The 19413-nt window shown below is 46.5% G+C and overlaps 1 protein-coding gene and 1 long non-coding RNA gene across 2 annotated transcripts in view; both read right to left on the bottom strand.

Moving 5' to 3' along the window:
• The window catches only part of TXNDC15 (thioredoxin domain containing 15), a 360487-nt gene that overhangs the window by 187192 nt on the left and 153882 nt on the right, over positions 1 to 19413 (bottom strand). The window lies entirely within an intron of this gene.
• On the bottom strand, positions 15727 to 18340 carry LOC138579852 (uncharacterized). Its single transcript, XR_011304142.1, has 3 exons — positions 18064 to 18340; positions 17856 to 17966; positions 15727 to 17731 (listed from the first exon to the last, which is right to left on the bottom strand). It is a non-coding gene; the product is annotated as an uncharacterized lncRNA (long non-coding RNA).

Below are 19413 nucleotides of genomic sequence, written 5' to 3'. Positions count from 1 at the left end.
CTCTTACCAACATCCTCTTTGTCGTGCCCTCTCCAGGCCCATGGACCCCCACCATATGGTCTCTGTTCTCTCTCCTTTTTCCTCTTCTCCCATTAATGGTAGCACCTGGTGGGAGGCCCTCCTGGCCCCCTTCCACTCCTTCAAGACCATTGCTAATGTCCACTTAAATGGCATTAATCTAGTCTTAGTCCAGGGCCCTGAGGCCAATACCCTTTTTGATAGATGCTTCCCGCACCTTATCAACTTCCTTTACTCTCCCGCTATCCCTTCTTACCCCTCTCTGGCCCCTCTGCCGTTTCCTTTCTCAGCCAATCAGAATACCACAATTATTCACATCCACAGGAGCGTTCCCATCACAGGAGACCCAACCCGCAAGGGAGGGTGTCACCGGGTTCTTTAAGGCCAGGGTCTTAGTTGAGCAGAGTGGGTGTTTGGTGTGGGAGGTTACAGCAGGAGTTTGGAGCAGGTTGGGGAGCGATGGAGGAGGAAGATAAATTAGGAGGTGGTAGGAATAAGAGAACAAAAGGGGGTTGTTTAAAAAGAAAAAAAAAGGTGGTTGGAGAAGATCAGGAGGGTAGAGAGGCACTAGCTAGCAAGATCAGGAAGAATGAGACAGCATGCTTGGGCAGGGGTATGGGTAAGACCCTGACCTGAAAGAGTAAAGTCACTGTTGGGATGAGGAATAAGCACATTACATGGCAATTGAGAGATGCAGGACCAAAGCAAGAGTAGGGAGGCAGTGAAGAGGGCAGGTCATGACCCTAAAAGAGGGAGTTGAAGGACGATGTAAGCCTGCCTGTGGAAACTTGGTAAGGACAACCCAGCTGGCTCCGACTCACTAGAGAAGTTCAACTGCTACCTTCAGGTTGTGGCAGAGGCACATTGACTACTACAAGATACAGTGAAGTTGGTCGTATCCCACCGGCAACCAAAGTAAAAAAGGAAGATGCCCAAAAATAGTAACCTTAAAACTAAGTTCCCTCGAAAACTACTTAAGCCTAGCCTGACACTTTAGGAAGTTAATAAGTAACTACCGAGACCCTTTTCATTTTTTGTTTCAACCTGGAGAAAACATTGGTGTTTAATAAAATCGGTTTTACCTGAGGAACTGTGTTCAGCCTTTTGCAGATCGACCCCCTTTGGGACTAGGGAGGTGAATCCACCACGCAATACCCTCCCGAGGGGTCAGGGAAAGCGGGATCCCAATAGGGGTGATCCACCACTCCCCCCCTCAACCCTCCCTGGGGATAAGGAATGCCCAAGTTAGGGTTCCATCCCACCTCCCTTCTATTCCAAGACCCCAATGTTCATTGGTTAAATGGGAATTGTGAAGATATTAACAATGTACAGGGCCCCTTTAAGATGGACGTCTTCGTCACTGACCTGTACTCGTTACCACCTCCTGGAGAAATCACTGACCAACTGACTTCTCTTCTTTACTCTAGGGAGCAAATTAAAATCTGCAGCAAACCAGCTAACGGGGAGAGAATCTAACCGAGAAAACGTAACGCCGGCCCATGAAGAGATGCAGCGGAGGGGGGGAAGCACATCTCTTAAGCATGGGAACTGGACAGAGGGGACCAAACAGGGGTGTCTGCTTTCTCCAATGCTGTTCATTTTAGCACTGGAGCCCCTGGTGGCCCTTCTCAGGGTGGATTTTAAGGAGGCGGTTATACAAGTAGGTGGAAACACATGTGATCTTGCTGTATGCGGACAACATGCTCCTAAAAGTCCAGAACCCAGAAGTGAACCTACCGTACATGCTGGAGATACTGGATGGATTTGCCAGGTTGTCAGGAATAACCCTCAGCAGGGGAAAAAAAACGTTTTGGCTTTTCCCATTGGCGGGTATAGCATAGCGGGGCCAAGAACAGTTGACGAATCTGGGGCTGCAATGGGCGGAGGAGACCTTCCGGTATTTGGGAGTGGATGTTCACCATGATCCAGAGAAGGAACACGAATTGGAGAGCGCTCCAGGGGGTTGAAAGATCCATGAAATTCTGGCAGAGGCTACCATTGTCAATGATGGGTCAAGCTGCGATATTAAATATGGTGGTAGTCCTGTGCCTACTCTAACTCTGTTAATATACCCTATGTTATCCCGAGGCAGTTCTTCCGTCAGCTAGATTCAATGACAAGGTAATTCATTTGGGGAGGCAGGAGATGCAAGATATGGGAATAGTTTCTTACCTGTAACTCCATTTCTCCAGCATTGGTATCTTTCACGGATTCACATGCTTAGAATATTCCCCGTCGTCAGACTGGGATCCCTCGGTACACATATATAGCCTTTTCCCATAGGAAAACTTCCGACACTTTTGTGTCCTATTTGTGTCCTATCTACGTCCTTTTAGGACCCGCCTACGCATGCTCCGTAGGCCGTCCCAGTATAAGAGGCCCGCCCCCGCAGCTCCCCTCCAGATTTCGGCCCCTCCAAAGTAGGAAGGTTTAAACTTATCAAGCAAATACATTGCATTCCGGGGAGGCAGGCGGGCGCATGTGAATCCATGAAAGATACCAATGCTGGAGAAATGGAGTTACAGGTAAGAAACTATTCCCTTCTCCAGCATTGGATCTTTCATGGATTTACATGCTTAGAATAGATTGTATAGCAGTAACACCTGAAAACGGTGGTGAGAATGTAATGTAATATACCCTCACCACAATACACAATGCATAGGTACACCAGAAATAAGTTTACTCATATAACCTTACCCCCATAAAGCATACGGTCACCAAAAGCTAGAAAAACAAAACTCTCCACACTATGGAGCTTACCTTATTGAAACCGATGGCGCAGGACTGCTCTTCCCATCTGCACCTCGTCCGCATGCTGCCTGGCAAGGCAGTAGTGGCGGGTAAACGTGTGGGGCACTGACCATGCCGCAGCCTGGCATATGTCCGTTAGCGGAATTCCTGCCCATAATGCTGCTGAGGAGGATGTTGATCTCGTAGAATGGGCTCTAGGATGCCCTTGCAGCGGCCTTCCGGCCTTGGAGTGGCAAAACGCAATCGTCGATGACACCCATCGAGCCAATCCTTGCTTAGAGATTGCTTTTCCTCTCGTCGACGGACCATATGCGATGAACAGTTGTCGAGTAGACCCGAGTTCCTGTGTACGATGTAGGTAAAATTTCAGGGCCCTCTTAACGTCCAAGGTATGAAGAACTTTTTCTGCTGCCGATGATGGGGTCGCGAAGAAAGTAGGGATAACAATGGACGAGTGTTTGTGATACACTGTAGGAACTTTTGGGACGAACGTAGGATTAGTTGCCAGGACCACCTTGTCTTTAAAGAATCTTAGGTATGGCGGGTCTACGACCAACGCTTGCAGTTCCGAGATTCTCCTAGCTGATGTGATAGCAATTAAGAATGCCAACTTCCACGATATGAATTTTATGTCCGACGTGGCCATAGGCTCAAAGGGTGGTTTCATTAAGCCTGCCAACACTATGTTGAGACTCCGTGTTGGTGGGAAACGTTTTACCGGGGGAAAAGTTCGAAATAAACACCTCATGAAGTGTTTCACAAGTCTGTCGCTGAATAGAGGAGACGACTGTCTCTTCCTTGTGAACCTAGAGATGGCCGCCAGGTGCACCTTTATCGATGTGAAAGATAAACCCCCCTCTGCCAAGAGAAGCAGGTAAGGTAGAACTTGCTCCGGAGTCACCTTCAACGGCTGTAGGCCTTGTTGTCCTCGACACCATTCACAGAACCTCCGCCACCTATAGGTGTAAGATTTGTTGGTAGAAGGGGCCCGAGCCGCCTGCAGAATTTTCTGACAATCCTCCAAAACGTCTAAGGCACCGAACTCCGAAAAGTCAGGAGCCAGGCTGTAAGGTTGAGACTGTCCGGGTCGTGATGCCACACCGTGCCTTTGTCCCGGGACAGTAGGTTCGGGACTCTCGGAAATGCTATTGGATGTTCCAGCGACGGGTGAAGCAGGTCGGAAAACCACGGTTGCCGCGGCCAGTACGGTGCCACTAGAATTACCCAGCAACTGTATCTGCGTATCCACTGTACTGTCCTGCGTATGAGGGGAAACGGAGGAAAAGCATAAAGGAACATGTCCGTCCATGGGAAGGAGAATGCCTCCCCCCTGGAACCCTCCTGAGGCCATCTGCTTTCGAATTGCTCGCATTTCTTGTTTTCCTTGGTTGCGAAAACGTCCAGTGGGGGGTGACCCCATTTCTCGAAAACTTTCATCAGCTGAACTGTGTCCATTTCCCATTCGTGTATCTGGGCCATCCTTCTGCTGAGGGAATGTGCTTGCAAATTTCTCACTCCCGGGAGATGGTGAGCCACGATGGAAATCTCGTGCTTTAATGCCCAATGCCATGTTTTCTGGGCCTCTATGGAAAGAGTCCTTGATCGCGTCCCTCCTTGTTTTCTCAAATAAAACATGGCCGTCGTATTGTCCGTCAGCACTCGTACTCTCGATCCCTTGATGTGTGGTAGGAATGCCTTCAAGGCCCATCGTACTGCTCTGAGCTCTAACACGTTTATGTGTAGGAGTGACTCCGTTTGAGACCAACGACCTTGCGTTTGAAGAGTACCCATGTGAGCTCCCCATCCGGTTAGGGACGCATACGTGACTATGGTTCACTGGAACTCCGGTTCCTGTAGGGGTAGACCGTTGTTCAGATTGTGGAAACTCTGCCACCACTGAAGGGTCCGAAGCAGCTTGTTGTCGTTGATGGTTATCTTGTCTGATCACGATCCTTGTGCCTGTGTCCATCGGTCCACGAGGAATTCCTGGACTGGCCTCATGAATAGGCGACGGTTTGCCACCAGATGGATGCAGGAAGCCATGGCTCCTAGGACCGAAACGTATTTCCTCACTGAGAGCCTGGTGGTTCGTCGTAGTCGGCTCGCCAGCTGATTGAGTTTTGAGGTTCTGTCGAGGGAAGGCTTCACTAGCCCCGACTGGGTCTCGAACTCTGCCCCCAGGAACACCAATGTTCTCGATGGCCGCAAAGAGGATTTTTTGAAGTTTATGGCAAATCCTAGCTGTTGTAGAAGCTGCATGGTGGCTTGCAAACTTGTGTTGGTCGACGCCTGGGAGGATCCCCTTACCAGCCAGTCGTCGAGGTATGAGTATACGTGGTGGCCTTGCTTCCTTAGCCAGGCCGCTACTGGGGCCAGGCATTTCGTGAACTTTCTGGGGGAGGTCTTGAGCCCAAAGGGAAGAACCGTGAACTGGTAGTGAGTCCGCCCTATTACAAACCTCAGGAACTTCTTGTGGTTCCGACACATTGGAATATGGAAGTACGCATCCTGTAAATCCAGGGACGCTAGAAAATCCCCTTCTTGAACGGCTCGGCTCGGATCACTTCTTGCAGCGTGAGCATTTTGAATTTCAGGCTCTTTAAAGACTTGTTCAGATCGCGTAAGTCTAAAATGGGACGCCATTTGCTGTTCGGCTTTTTTACGACGAAGTATCTTGAGTAGACTCCTTGACCTTTCTGTGATGTTGGAACTAATTCTATCACGCCCTTTGCTAACATGAGTGTTACCTCTTGTTGCAGTATCCTCAGATGGGAACGAGCGGTGAACGCAGGTGGAATGTGCGGAGGGCTGTGCTTGAATTGTAGAGAGTGCCCGTTCCTTATAGTGTCTAGCACCCATTGATCCGTTGTTATTCGTTCCCATTCGTCGACATAGGCTGATACTCTTCCCCCCAGAACGGTGTGGTGTTCGTCATTGCTGATCTTTATTTTGCTTGTCTCTCGACGACGGATAGGATGGTCTCTTCCTGGACGTCTGGAAGTTCCGGCTTCGGTTTGCAGTTTGGGAAGCACGCATGTATCCCTGGGAGGGGTAAGCCGACCTACCAAAGGATCTGTCTCCTGACTCAGAGAATCTGGAATTACCTGAAGCCCCTCTAAAGGGACGAAAAGACTTCTAGCTTCGGCCACTCTGGAGGGCACCCAATGAACGTGCCGTGTCCGAGTCCTCTTTCATTCCTTTAAGGGCCTCGTCTCCCTTCTGTCCGAATAGAAGGTCTCCCTCAAAGGGCATATCTAATACTTTGTATTGTACCTCTGGTCTGAAGTAGGTACACTTAAGCCATGACTGTCGTCGTAATACGACCCCATTATTGACTTGTTTGAAGCCCGACTCAGCGAGGTCAACCACGATGTTTATTGCGTGATTGGAGGCTTCCTCACCCTCTCGGACAAGCAACATCGCTGCCTTCCTATGCTCTTCCGGAAGATGATCCAACAGCGGCGCCATCCTGTGCCACATTTCTCTGTCGTATCTGGCTACAATAGCCAGAGAGTTTGCGGCCTTTACTGTAGTTGCTCCCACGGATAGCACTTTTTTGCCAAAGGCATCCTGACGTCTTGCCTCGTTTTCAGGCGGAGTCTTGTACTTGTGCTGGGCCTTCGCCTTCCTCGCCGCTGCCGCCGACACCACCGAATCAGGCATTGGTTGGGAGGATAAACACTTGGGGGTAGACTCTGGAGCCTTAAACTTTTTCTCAAGGCGTCCTTTCACTACCGGCTCCGAAAAGGGGTGACGCATTGTCTGCAAACCCTCCTTCCACACGTGGTCTAGTATGGGTATTGAGAACACTGACCTTCTCTTACCCATGTGGTCGAACAAAAAAACAGTCCTTTTTCTGTTCTTCCTGGGACAAACCAAATTCCTTACACGCCTTCTCCATCATAGAATGGAATGATGCAATGTCGTCCGGGGGTGGGGGGGTGGTTGAGCTGGGCTTCTTGGGGTTTCTAACTCCACCTCTGACTCCCAGGTTGGATCCCTGGAGGGGGATGATGAGATATCCGACATGGCTCCCCTGTCAGACTCCGAATCTGGCAGCTCACCTTCATCTTGGGGTGCCAGTGGTGCTGGGATTGGCGTGCGGAAGTGCGTCGGTGGACGGGACGGGCCCGGCTCATCGACGGGTGACTGTGGCAGGTTTACCTGGGGTAGTCTCTGGTCCAACGACTGTACTAAAGAGTGAAGCATGGACAGACTCTCCAACGACAAAACAGATTGAGGATTGAGAAGAGGGGCAGACACCGTAATTCCGGATCCCCTCGTCGACGACTTGTCAACCACTCGTAGCCCGAGGTCTGCCGGGCCAGCTATTCTCCCGCTTTCGTCCTCCCCCCGAGGACAGCGACACAGCCTGTTCCTGCAGTAAAGTATCCGGGGGGATTGGATCAAAAACTTCAGGCCTCCAGGCTTCCTGTAGAACCTCCGTTGACGAGGCCACCATCGCAGTTGTTGTCGGTGGGACGGTGGATACCACATGCGTCAGTGGCAGGGTGGAGGCCGATGACTGGACCGCCGTCGACGACGGTGGCTTAGCAGGTGGTTTAGGCGGTCCTGCCTTTTCCACACTTGGCCTGCCTTTACTCGACTCTCGACTCGTGGTCGATCTATGGTGATCGCCCGAGGAGGATTTCGGTCTTTCCTTGTCATGCTTTTTTGATGAAGATGACGATTTTTTTCGACAAGGATTCTCTAGCTGAATGACTCTGAGATGACTCTTTTTCCGTCGGTCGAGATTTCTTCGCCAGTGGTTCTGACGAGGCAGCGCGGTGTGTTTTTGCCGATTGTGTGGAGCCTACCTCCGAAGGGGGGTATGCCCCCGCTCCATCATTCTACCATGCCACCAGCCGTCGATTCCGGTCTTTGAGGGTCTTTTGAGAAAACCCTTTGCATATGTCGCAGTTATCAACTGAATGATGAGGGTGGAGACAGTATATACAATCCATATGTCCGTCCCCCTCGTGAACTTTTTTCAAGCCGCACGTCGCGCACGGACGGAACAGCGCTTTTCCTGGCATGGAGGAAAATTTCCCCTAACTCCAACTCCAGGTACACAACCTTGTACAAAATAGTAAGACGACGTGAGGAGATCCCACTACTTTGGAGACGGTTGAAATCTGTAGGGGAGCCGCGGGGCAGGCCTCTTATACTGGGACGGCCTACGGAGCATGCGTAGGCGGGTCCTAAAAGGATGTAGATAGGACACAAAAGTGTCGGAAGTTTTCCTATGGGAAAACGCTATATATGTGTACCGAGGGATCCCAGTCTGACGACGGGGAATATTCTAAGCATGTGAATCCATGAAAGATCCAATGCTGGAGAACAATAAATACACTGTCTATAGATGATGGGGACGGGGAAACAGACTGCAGAGCTTCGAGGGGTATTACCTGGCTGGCCAACTGCAGTTTGTCATGACCTGTCTTGCAGATGAAATCTCACTGGATACAGAGTTGCTGCAGAGTGAGGCGAGACATACTATTTGAGAGAGGTGCTCTGGTGGAGAACGCCATGTTACGGGGAACTTTGGCACTCATAACCCTGGGCAGAAGAATATGGCCCATATTGTGGAAGATGGTGGAGAAAGGAGACCTGTACACGGCTAACACGCCTCTGGCAGCAATTTGCAGCGGGAACCAGCGGTAGGTTAGCAACCACCGGCTATACTGGGAACCAAATGGGATAACCCTGGGAGACATATATAAGGAGGGAGCGTGGGTAGCATTCCCAGAACTGATAGCGCAATAGGATATCCCTAAAGGCCAATTTTTGTTGTATCACAGTCTGATAAAGACAGCAGAGAACAGATGTGCGGGTCTGAAGTAGGGTCAATAGGGAGATGCTATGCTGGATGATTTGTATGATGTGGCGCAAGGGGGGGCATGCAATATCTAGGCTCTACGAGCTGATGTAGGATTCTCTTGGGAAGAAAGTGCTCAGGGCGAAAACCAAGTGGGAGGGAGACCCTGGACAGCCTTTCACAGATGGGGAATGAGCCAGAGTACTAGTATATATGAAAACAGTGTCTAGGAACACCAGATGCAAGCAGACACAGTTACAAGTTACTCATAGGCATACAAATTTGAATTTATTCCTGCTAAATTGCCAGAAAAATGAAGCCCTGAGAAATAAAATCTGTACCTATGCGATATTTGTAGAAATACAACTTGCGTTTGATACAGTAAATCGACAGAAATTCAGGGAAAAACGAACAAAGTGGAACTGTCCATAAAACATCTTAGAACCGATCACTCTTTACATGCAAACTTCTATTCAGATTTGACTGTCACTAGATGGAATAATGTCAACTCTAATTCCTACAAAGAATGGCTTCAAACAGGGCTGCCCTTTCGCAGCAACACTCTTCGTCCTATACATCTCAGGCTTAAGAACAACTCAACTAGCATCAGTAGGAGATCCGCCAAATCTGAATTCCAGCAAAATTCCATACATACTTTTTGCGGACGACATTATCTTACTTGATGAGATCCAAATGGGTCTTCAAAAGAGACTGGCAGCATTAGTTCAATATACGGAAAAAAACAACTTAAATATCAACATCAAAAAAACACAGGTGATGGCTTTGACAGATCGGCCTAACCCAAGGAAGAAACCTTTGAGTATTTTTATCAAAGGAGAAAGATTACTCCCTGTACAAACGGTCAAGTATTTAGGAGTATGGATGAAACAATCCATAATAGATTCCGGATGGGTGGATTACTGGTCAACAAAATCATTGTCCCTAGCGCGACAAGGCTTAGCCATCCATAGAAAATAAGGCCAATACTCCCTAAAACCAGCAATGACACTTTTATCAACAAAAAGTAATAGCTATTTTGACCTATGGCAGCCAATCTGCAATAAACATTCCGCAAAAAATTTGGACCAGAATAGAAGCCATATATTGGAGGAAAGTACTCTCATTACCGGCGGCATACCCAATGCCAAGAATCAGACACAAGATTTCTCTACAATCCTTGGATTCCATCGTCACCTGGAAACATTTAGATCTTTACAGGAAAATCTTGGTACTTGAAAAAAATCCCACCAATTAACATTTTGCGTGACAAGTTAAACTCTACAAACTCTACGGTAATTATAATGCTTGGAAAATATACTGCAGACAATTAATGGACAACGCAGAAGTGAAGAGAGATGCCGTTGAATCGGCCACAGAAAGTAAAGTTAAAAATCCCAAAAAATTATTGGATTTCGACACAAACAAAAATAAATCACTGTACAAAATGGATATACACTATAGGATAGAAGTAAGAGCTATCAGCCAAATGCTGCAATACTTCTATTTATTTCCAAATCGGCGTATGAGAGATATATTCCTAGAATTAAGACTGAATGTTTTCTCGACTCGTGAATATCTTGTACACACTCAACAAATTCCATATGAAAAGAGATTCTGTAGATTCTGTATTTGTCCCGAGCAAACAGAATCCCTCTTCCATTTGATCATGGAGTGTCCGGCAGTAAGGGAGAAACAGGAAAGATATGCTAAAATGCTTCCACAAAAGACGAGACAAATGGACAGTAAGGAACGATGGGCATATATTATCCTTGAAAATGACAAACTACTCCCCTTTAGAGTTATTCAATTTTGGGATTCAATAATGTTGAATGATAGATGAACTAAAAGCTTGTAGATATTTGAATATCTGTACTGAATTAGAAGCTGTAGAGGAAATTTGAACTTTAAGAAGGGAGTAGTTTCTTACCTGTAACTCCATTTCTCCAGCATTGTTTCATGGATTCACATGCTGTGAATATTTCCCCGTCATCAGGCTTGGAAACCTTGGTAACTAACTTAGCGTTGTCCTATGGAAAACTTTCAACATCCTTTTTGGGTGCTTTAGGCCCCACCAATAGGACGTCTGGTATAAATAGCCCCACCCCCACTGCTTCCCTTCAGATTTTAACCTCCAAAGTAGAGGGAAACCAAACCCAGGTTTGCCTGCAGGGGCGGCCGGGCGGGCACATGTGAATACATGAAAGATACCAACGCTGGAGAAATGGAGTTACAGGTAAGAAACTACTCCCTTCTCCAGCATTGTACCTTTCATGGATTCACATGTTGTGAATAGATTATATAGCAGTACAACCAATTAGTGGCGGTGTCTGCTAGGCAAACCAACAAACAGTACTTAATGACATACATGAGACAACAAACCCATGAAGTGACAAAGCACATAGAAAAAACCTCTAAGCGGCGGGGCCTACCTTATTGGAACAGGCGTTCGAGGACCGCACGCCCCACCTGCACATCTTCCATATGCTGCTGCCCCAGACAGTAATGCCTGGTGAAGGTATGCAGGACCGCCCAGTAGGCCGCCTGGCAAATGTCCACCAGCGGTATCCCAGACCACAGCGCCACCGAAGAGGCAGTGGACCTTGTAGAATGTGCCTTAGGAGCACTCAGCAACGGCTTTCCAGCTTGCCAGCAAAATGAAATTGTAGAGGCTATCCATCGGGAAAATCCTTGCCTGGAGATGGCCTGCCCCTTGTTGGAAGGCCCATATGCTACAGTCGCCTTGACTTCCTGAAGTCCTGTGTGCGATTCAGATAAAACTTTAGGGCCATCTTAACTTCCAGAGAATGCAGGGCTCTTTCCGCTGCCGTGAATGCATTAGCAAAAAACGAGGGTAAAGCAATAGAGGCAAGCTTGTGAAATGCCATAGGCACTTTCGGGTTAAAGTGCGGGTTAGTGGCCAGGAGAACCTTGTCCTTCACAAATCTCAGGTAAGGAGGGTCAATGACCAGTTCTTGCAACTCAGACATCCGTCTGGCCGAGGTAATTGCCACTGAAAACGCCACCTTCCATGAGAGGAACTTCAAGGGAGCCGTCGATATGGGTTCAAAAGGAGGCCTCATCAAAGCCGAAAAGACCACAATAGGGCTCCACACCAGCGCAAACTTCTTCACTGGAGGAAATGTCCGAAACAACACCTTCAGAAAATGTTTCACCAACCGATCACTGAACAGGGGAGCAGCATGGCATTTTCTCGTGATCCTAGAAATCGTAGCCAAATGCACCTTAATGGATGACAACGCTAGTCGCCCTTCAGCCAAGTGCAACAGGTACGGGAGAACCTGCGCCGGAGAAACGCTCCAAGGTTCAACCCCAGAATGGCCCTTACACCATTCACAGAATCTCGTCCATTTATGCCCATACGAGACATTCGTGGAAGGCGCCCTCGCTGCCTCCAACATCCGTCGACATTCTCGGGATATTTTCAAATGACCGAACTCTGAGTGGTCTGGAACCACGCCGCCGGGCTGAGAGATGCCGGATCGTGATGCCACACCCTGCCGTCATCCTGAGACAGGAGATCCGGAGCCGCTCCCAACCGAATTGGCTCTTCCAGCGCCATATGAAGGAGATCTGAGAACGAAGTCTGCCTGGGCCAGAACGGGGCCACCAGAATCACTCAGCACTGGTACCTCCGAATCCACTGGATGGTCCGCCGAACAAGCGGGAACGGGGAAAAATGCATTTGCGAAGATACCCGTCCACGGGAACGAAAATGTGTCCCCCAAGGACTCGGGATAAGCCCCTCTGCTGGCGAACCCCAGACACTGCTTGTTTTCCTTCGTACCAAAAAGATCCAATGGAAGATGTCCCCATCGCCAGAAGATCCTCAAGACCTGCTGCTCCTTCATTCTCCACTCGTGCAGCTGGCTGGCGTCCCTGCTGAGCGCATCCGCTTGAACATTCAGCACTACGGGCAGATGAAAACGACAAGGATGATTGTAACGCTTACCTTATGTCTCTGCGGGAGCGTAGTGCCTTTTAAGCGGAGGACCTGTTGTCGGGGCACTGATTCTGTGGAAACAACATTTATAACAAAACCACTATTGTAATACCCATTCACAAAGTAAAACTGTGATACAGTGTACCTTCAAATAACCCTCCCTTCTCACCTGTGCTTTTGTTTTGTGGTGCTCTCCATCCTGTATTCCACAGGGGAGTGTTGGAAAGGTGACTTTAATCTGAGGGGGCCGTGGTGTCGAAGGATTCTTAAATGAACAATGTCCAAAACTTCTTTTAAAAAGGTATCTTGGGCGAGTCTTTAGGTGAAAATAATGATATACAGTTCATCGGATACTGAATGGTCCCTACGTTGGAGAGATCTCTCTTGCTAGAATTTCCTTTAGTTTTTGCAGGTTCGTGGTTCCCTAACGAGGGCTGATGCTGTGGTATGGCTGCAGCTATACTCGTTTTGAGGAAACATTAATTTACGTCAGTTCGTCAAAAAAACAGAGTAATAGCTGCCTTCAGAAACAAGTGCGGTAAGAAATAAGCAACGAAAAGCCCTGCTGAGACTTCAGGTAAGCACTTCTGTAACTTCTTTCTTTCCTTCTTACAAGTTAATTCATTAATTAAATACCTTTGTTTTGCAGGACTTTGAAGAAACTGTTGAAGAAAATACCTTCGGAAGATGCAGAGACTGCTGAGGAAAACTTTAGGAAGAATACACTGCGACCGTGGTCGAAAACGCCGAGAGAAGAAATGCTGCGGCTGCGACGGAGCTCCTGACAGAGGACGCAGAGACTACGAATATAACAGCGGACTGAGGAAAATGCTTGGAAAAAACTTTGGTTCGGTAAGTCTTTCAATTCTACTGCTATTCTGTTGAATTTGCTGTGGAAATTAATATCTTTGACTCGTTTTCTTCTATTGACAGGTTTTGTCAGGAGATTGTCAGAAGCGATACCCGCTCTCAGCGGAGAATACGAGAAGCGAGAGCTTCAGCAGAGGCGGGGCTTAAAGGAATGGTTCGGTCAGAAATATTATTGTCCCTATGGTTCGGCCATGTGGTTTTAACCATAATTAGATCGATCGTACAAACATTTCCTATGCACCTTACCAGAGTTTTCTTCTGTTGAACACAAGCAAAAATCAGGCAGCAGGGCGCGGCCATCTTGTGATAATCTTATCACTTGCCGCATCGCCCTGGGTGACCTGCGTTTGCGACACAAAATCATATCCCCCGCCCCTGAGCCTGACATCACCAAATCATTTATATTCCCTGCCTCTCTCCACGATGTTGCTGGGCAGCGTGGCCAAACGCGCCCAGTCGTCACCTACGCGACTAGACGCGGAACCCGAAAAACACACATCTGGCAGCGCGGCGCAATTAGGAATATGAAACTGTACTTTAAGAGGAAACAAGACTGTACAATTGGTAAAGTACATTTATTTCACAATAAATGTTTCAATAACAATTGGCGTGTGACCTAATCAAATAAAATAGAACTTTTTTTCTTTGCTCTCGTTTAATAAAACCGCATATGTTTATCGTGAGTCACGCGCTGTTCCTTTTGGGTACACAGGGTGTTCATTTTGGGTAATCGAAGCACTTCGGTCGCACAGTGAATTGCAAGACTGGTGCTTCAATTTGGCACTAGAGCACCGTAAAGGTTGTTATGTTGCTCCTAGCCGCCGGTACCGCGTACGGACAGATTGGACCTGGTCTGTCGTCCCAAAATACGGTCAAGTAGATCCAGCGATTGACATCTAGCTGCAGCTGGCGGTTGAAGAAGCCATCGGTCGGGGTCTGGAATAGATGACAATCGCAGAACGGCACGATGTAACTGTTTGCAAAAGATAAAAATCGAAAAGTGTCTCAGTAGCCGATCTTTATTACAATTATTCATTTCCTTTATTAGCGCAGAGGTGACACAATGTGAACCGAGGGAATACAAAGTGGAATATCAAAAGTAGTCTGCTATTTGCTTCTGCGGATAGTGCGAATGAGAATGTTGAGCTCTAAACGTAATGCGTAAACTGGGGCAAGAATTTGAGGTGCAAAAACAATGTAATGATTTATTAGCGTAGAGCCAGGGAGAAACGAGTGGTGGTCTACATGCGTCTCGATGCCGGCCTGCCCCTGTTGCCAGAGGCGTGGCCAGGATTGTCTAACAAGTGGGGCCTGAAGCCAATGTAGTTGGACCCCCCACAGTGACATTAACATCTGTAAATTCCTACACAGTGCTGCTGAGTGAAAGTCTACAAATTTTGGGTGGGCCTTGCCCCTCAGGCCCTACCCTGTCTACGCCTCTGCCTGTTGCTCAGTAGATAGAAGTACTAGCACTTCATTGCAATATGCCAAACAGAACGAACAAGTACAATGTCACCCATCAGTAACGGTCAGCTATTCGTATTTCGATTAGTTCTGGTATGAAATCGTCTAAAGAGAAATGTACAATATATTCACAATTTCCATTCTCTAGGCGTAATGCAGAATCCTCTGTTTGTGTCAACGTTTTCTCAAAAACTGAACTTACATGTAACTAGGTGCAGTTTCGGAATGGGCAACCTTATCATATCATACGTTATTACACCCCCCTTCAATTCAATCCCTTTCGGAATGGTCCCTGCCTCTCAAGGTCAAAAAACAATAGAACCTTATACTATGCGAGGGACGCGTGGGGCCTCACAGCTCCCAAGCCGAAATTCAAAGCTGGTGACTTTCAAAATGAACGTACATTCTTGCTTTGCAACATACCGTGTCAACGCATCCATGAGAAAATGAATTTTGAAATACGGGCTCAGGAAATAGGGGGCGGCTCGTTGTTCGTGGCGCTGCTCAGCTGTAGATGAAATTTGCCAATAGTGCCACCTCTGCTTATCTCATGGCCTCCTACCCCAGGGCATATTTTCACAGTCAGTACTTCTTGCGTGCCTAGAATGTTTTGTGGCCTAGGTCTAATCCCGTTTGTAGGTCCAGCAGTTATTCAGCTTTTTGCAGAACTTTATTGCAAGTCAACTGCCAAAACCCAAATATACCATTGTTCATTAACACGAAAAATGAAGGTCCCACAGTATCAACTAAACTGTGAAAGCAATCGTAATCATTGTAATATATTTTTAAGAAAAGGACTGAGAAGATAGATTTCAAAAGACAAAATGCATACTTTATTTATACAGATTATAGAAACATTTTTTGCAAAAATAAAAACAGACGGTCATCATTTCAACCGGGATTTGAACGATTTAACAAGCTCTGCTTTGGGTGGACATGGGACGCTGGCAAAGTTTTGTGGCAATGTATGTGTGCTCTGAAATCTGAACAGATTTGTGCACGATTACATGACTATGCATCTCGACAACATTAACAATGAGATCTTTCACAATATCAAATTCCATTTCATCATATACTGGCTTGACCACCCATTTTTTGCTTCTTTTTGTAAAGGCCATATTGTAGCGAAGCATCCCTAAGTTTCCAGCTGTCCTAGATTGTTCACGGCCCACATTCTCGTTATGCGCTAATACCGCTAGTAAAGTCCTACATTTCATCCACTGGATGCCAAAATGCAATCTCTTTGGTCTGAACCTTAGGCACATATTGTGGAACACCTCCAAATCTCCTGTGTGACAGAATTCTGTGAGTCCCTTCAGATCTCTTGATAGAGTTTTATCAAACACAATCTTCTCAAGGGCTTTGTGTGGAGCTGAAGATGGTATCAACCACTTCTTCCGTGCCTGCTCTGGGGACAAAGGGCCATGTTCACATTGGTGGAAATGTTGGTTTTCTGTCCAGTGGTGAACGTTGGAACAGTGGGGCATCAGTGAGCACCATTTTTCCAGTAGAATTTCCACAGACCCATCACACGTTTTGGAGCTTCACCAAAGATGGTTGCCGAAAGACTGGGACCATTGCGAAATACTTTAAAAACCTTTTTTTTTTCCCCTGCAGCCGAGATTTTTTTATTAATTGATTTGGCAACATGCCATACATCAAACTGATGTTTAATATTTGGATACTGCTCTCCCATTGTCTTGGCTATTGAAACGTGTGTCCGTGGCTATGAGTTCGATTTGCATTCCTCTCGATTGTAGATCTTCCAGTAATTTTATGAAACCAAGTTTCTCTATGGCCATCGTGGATTTACATTGGGACACCTGCACGACCACCGAACTCACAATTTTCTTACTTTCCATATCTTGAAAATGGTAGGTGCAGTACTTAGCAGAAAATCCGGGGCTGTCACACTGTCCATCGCCGGCTAGCCTGAACCGTTTTTGGGGGAATGTACTTTCAATAGCCAATTGTTCAATTTTCCAAGCATCACTGATGGCAGGGAATAGATAATCACGTTGGTATTTGTAGTATTGCGTTTTGGAAATGAAATGGAGTCCCACAAACTGAAAGAAACTGGATAACTTCGTGAAACTAGAGCCACTGAAAAGTAATGCTGCTGCACAAGTAGATTGCCAGCTGGCAGTTTCCCCAGCATCGGTTGAGCGGACTATGAAAATGCTTTATTTGACTTCACAGGTGGCATGTATTTTCAGGTTACTGCCTTGTGTTAGACAAGTCACGCTCACCAATGGCTTTCCACATACTTCCCCTCCCACTGAATACACACATTTCAGCATCTTTATAATCTCCTTCAAGCTGCTTTCGAATACTATGTATTTGGCCTCTTTTATAATACTGTCATCAGGCAACATTGTTGTTTCGGACTGACCTGTGGTGGACATATCAGCAAAACAGGACATACTATAGTCGATATCTTTGTCCTTTTCGTCGGTCAATAGTGTTGATGCTTCAGTTTCTGTCATTTCAACATCTGTTACTTGACGATGGATAGGAGTAAACATCAATGTGGACTGTTTTGTGGGGGGCATTTTTTTGGCGGGTGTCGATTGTGTCAAGTGCTCATCGAGTAATGTAAAACTATCTTCTATAAATTCAATTGCACCTTCCTATGGCAGAGCGGGCGCATTGTAGCAATGGTCCAAGAACACTTTTCTGGTATCGCCGGTCTTATTAAATTCATTTTCTGGCCATTGGACATAGGCATCTCGAGTGTGAACACGACACGCCTCAATGAATAGTACCTCCATGGTGAAAACAGTTTGGCAAGCAGCATCTGTCATTTGTATCGCTGTCTGTGTCTGCATAGTCCGTACTCGATTGGGCAACTACAGTACAAATAGGAAAAGGGATGTTCAGTGTAAATCCAACATACAAATGACATTAAAAAAGCATATAATGAAGGCCTTGGCACAAAACGTTTGCCAACAATAGAAAGTGTTTATAACTAACCTTATTTTTATTTCTTTTCTTTGAAACCTTCTTTACTCTAACATCAGCAAACTGGCGGACCGACTCCGATACACGTTCCTCCGGTTCAATATACGGACCTTGTATACATCCCTACAAAAAAATAGTATCCATTTAAAATAAGTCATTGGCATTACACATCTAATTAGACCGACTTTCTTTTATTCAATGGTACGGTCAGTGCGCATACCTCTGGCTCCAGAGCAACTGTATGGTCTGGTTCCGGAACATCCACAATGGATAATGTAATTGTAGAGGACGCTACAGCATCTCCCTGAAACACAGTACTTGCATTAGTAAGGTCGAAAAGATTGGAAACGGGACAAAGACGACAAAGGTACATATCAACAGTAAAGTGGCAAAGAAACATTGTGCAATGCAATGATACGTTGCAAAAATATGATCAGATTATCTTGTCCCATTGAGCTATGATGACCCATACACCCGACACCGGATCTACTACGAGGGGTGTTCGGATTGTAGTGGACGCTTCAGCATCTCCCTGAAACATAGTACTTGCATTAGTAAGGTCGAAAAGATTGGAAACGGGACAAAGACGACAAAGGTACATATCAACAGTAAAGTGGCAAAGAAACATTGTGCAATGCAATGATACGTTGCGAAAATATGATTGGATTATCTCGTCCTGTTGAGCTATGAAGACCCATACCTCTGACACCGGATCTACTACGAGGGGTGTTCGGATTGTAGTGGACGCTTCAGCATCTCCCTGGAACACAGTACTTTCATTAGTGATGTCGAAAAGATTGGAAACGCGAAACACAATTTTGAAAGACGACAAAAGGTACATATCAACAGTAAAGTGGTAAAGAAACATTGTGTAATGCAATGATACGTTTCAAAAATATGATCACGTTATCTAGAATTCCGTACATAAAACCAGTCTGGAACAGAATAGCTAGGTAAGATTACCTGATACGCACTCGAAGTGGTTGATGACTCCAGGCAAGACATGGATGTTGAATCTTGTTCCTTCATATTCGGTGGATAGTCATGGAGTGGTAAAGGGAAAGTATTATTCGATTTAGAAATTCCAACGTTACAAAATGGCATGTAAGGAGACTGAATAAGAGATAATGACACTTATTGAAATGCATAATATAGCATAGTTATCCGTCCCCATAAATCATTTTTCTAAGTGGGTTCTACAAAACAAGGACTGATGTTTATCAAAAAAGTCATTATTTCAACAGCTATTCAATCACATAAATATGGAAAGTACTATAAGCAGCATTTACACTGAAAATACAGGAGTAAAACTAAATCCACCTGTGGCAGCATTTTCACAAGTAAAGTCGGATTAGCGTTTGGGAGCAATTTCCGAGTTGTTCTCGGTTGATTCCTCTTTGTGTACAAGAATGTGTCGTACATACCCGGTGAGAAGTGCAGGCTGCAGATGCAGTATCGATGACCCCTCTTGTCCTCCAAGACTTGGTTGACTCTACTTTCAAGGTCTTCCAGTGGATATCGGCAACGTCTGACCCATTCTCTTATTCGATCAACAGCAACAGTCTTAGGG

The sequence above is a fragment of the Ambystoma mexicanum genome, chromosome 3p (assembly GCF_040938575.1).
Source record: "Ambystoma mexicanum isolate Mex_15411 chromosome 3p, UKY_AmexF1_1, whole genome shotgun sequence".
Classification (NCBI taxonomy): Eukaryota; Metazoa; Chordata; class Amphibia; order Caudata; family Ambystomatidae; genus Ambystoma; species Ambystoma mexicanum.
The sequence above is the reverse complement of the archived record's forward strand: the minus strand, read 5'-3'. Positions and strand labels throughout refer to the sequence as shown.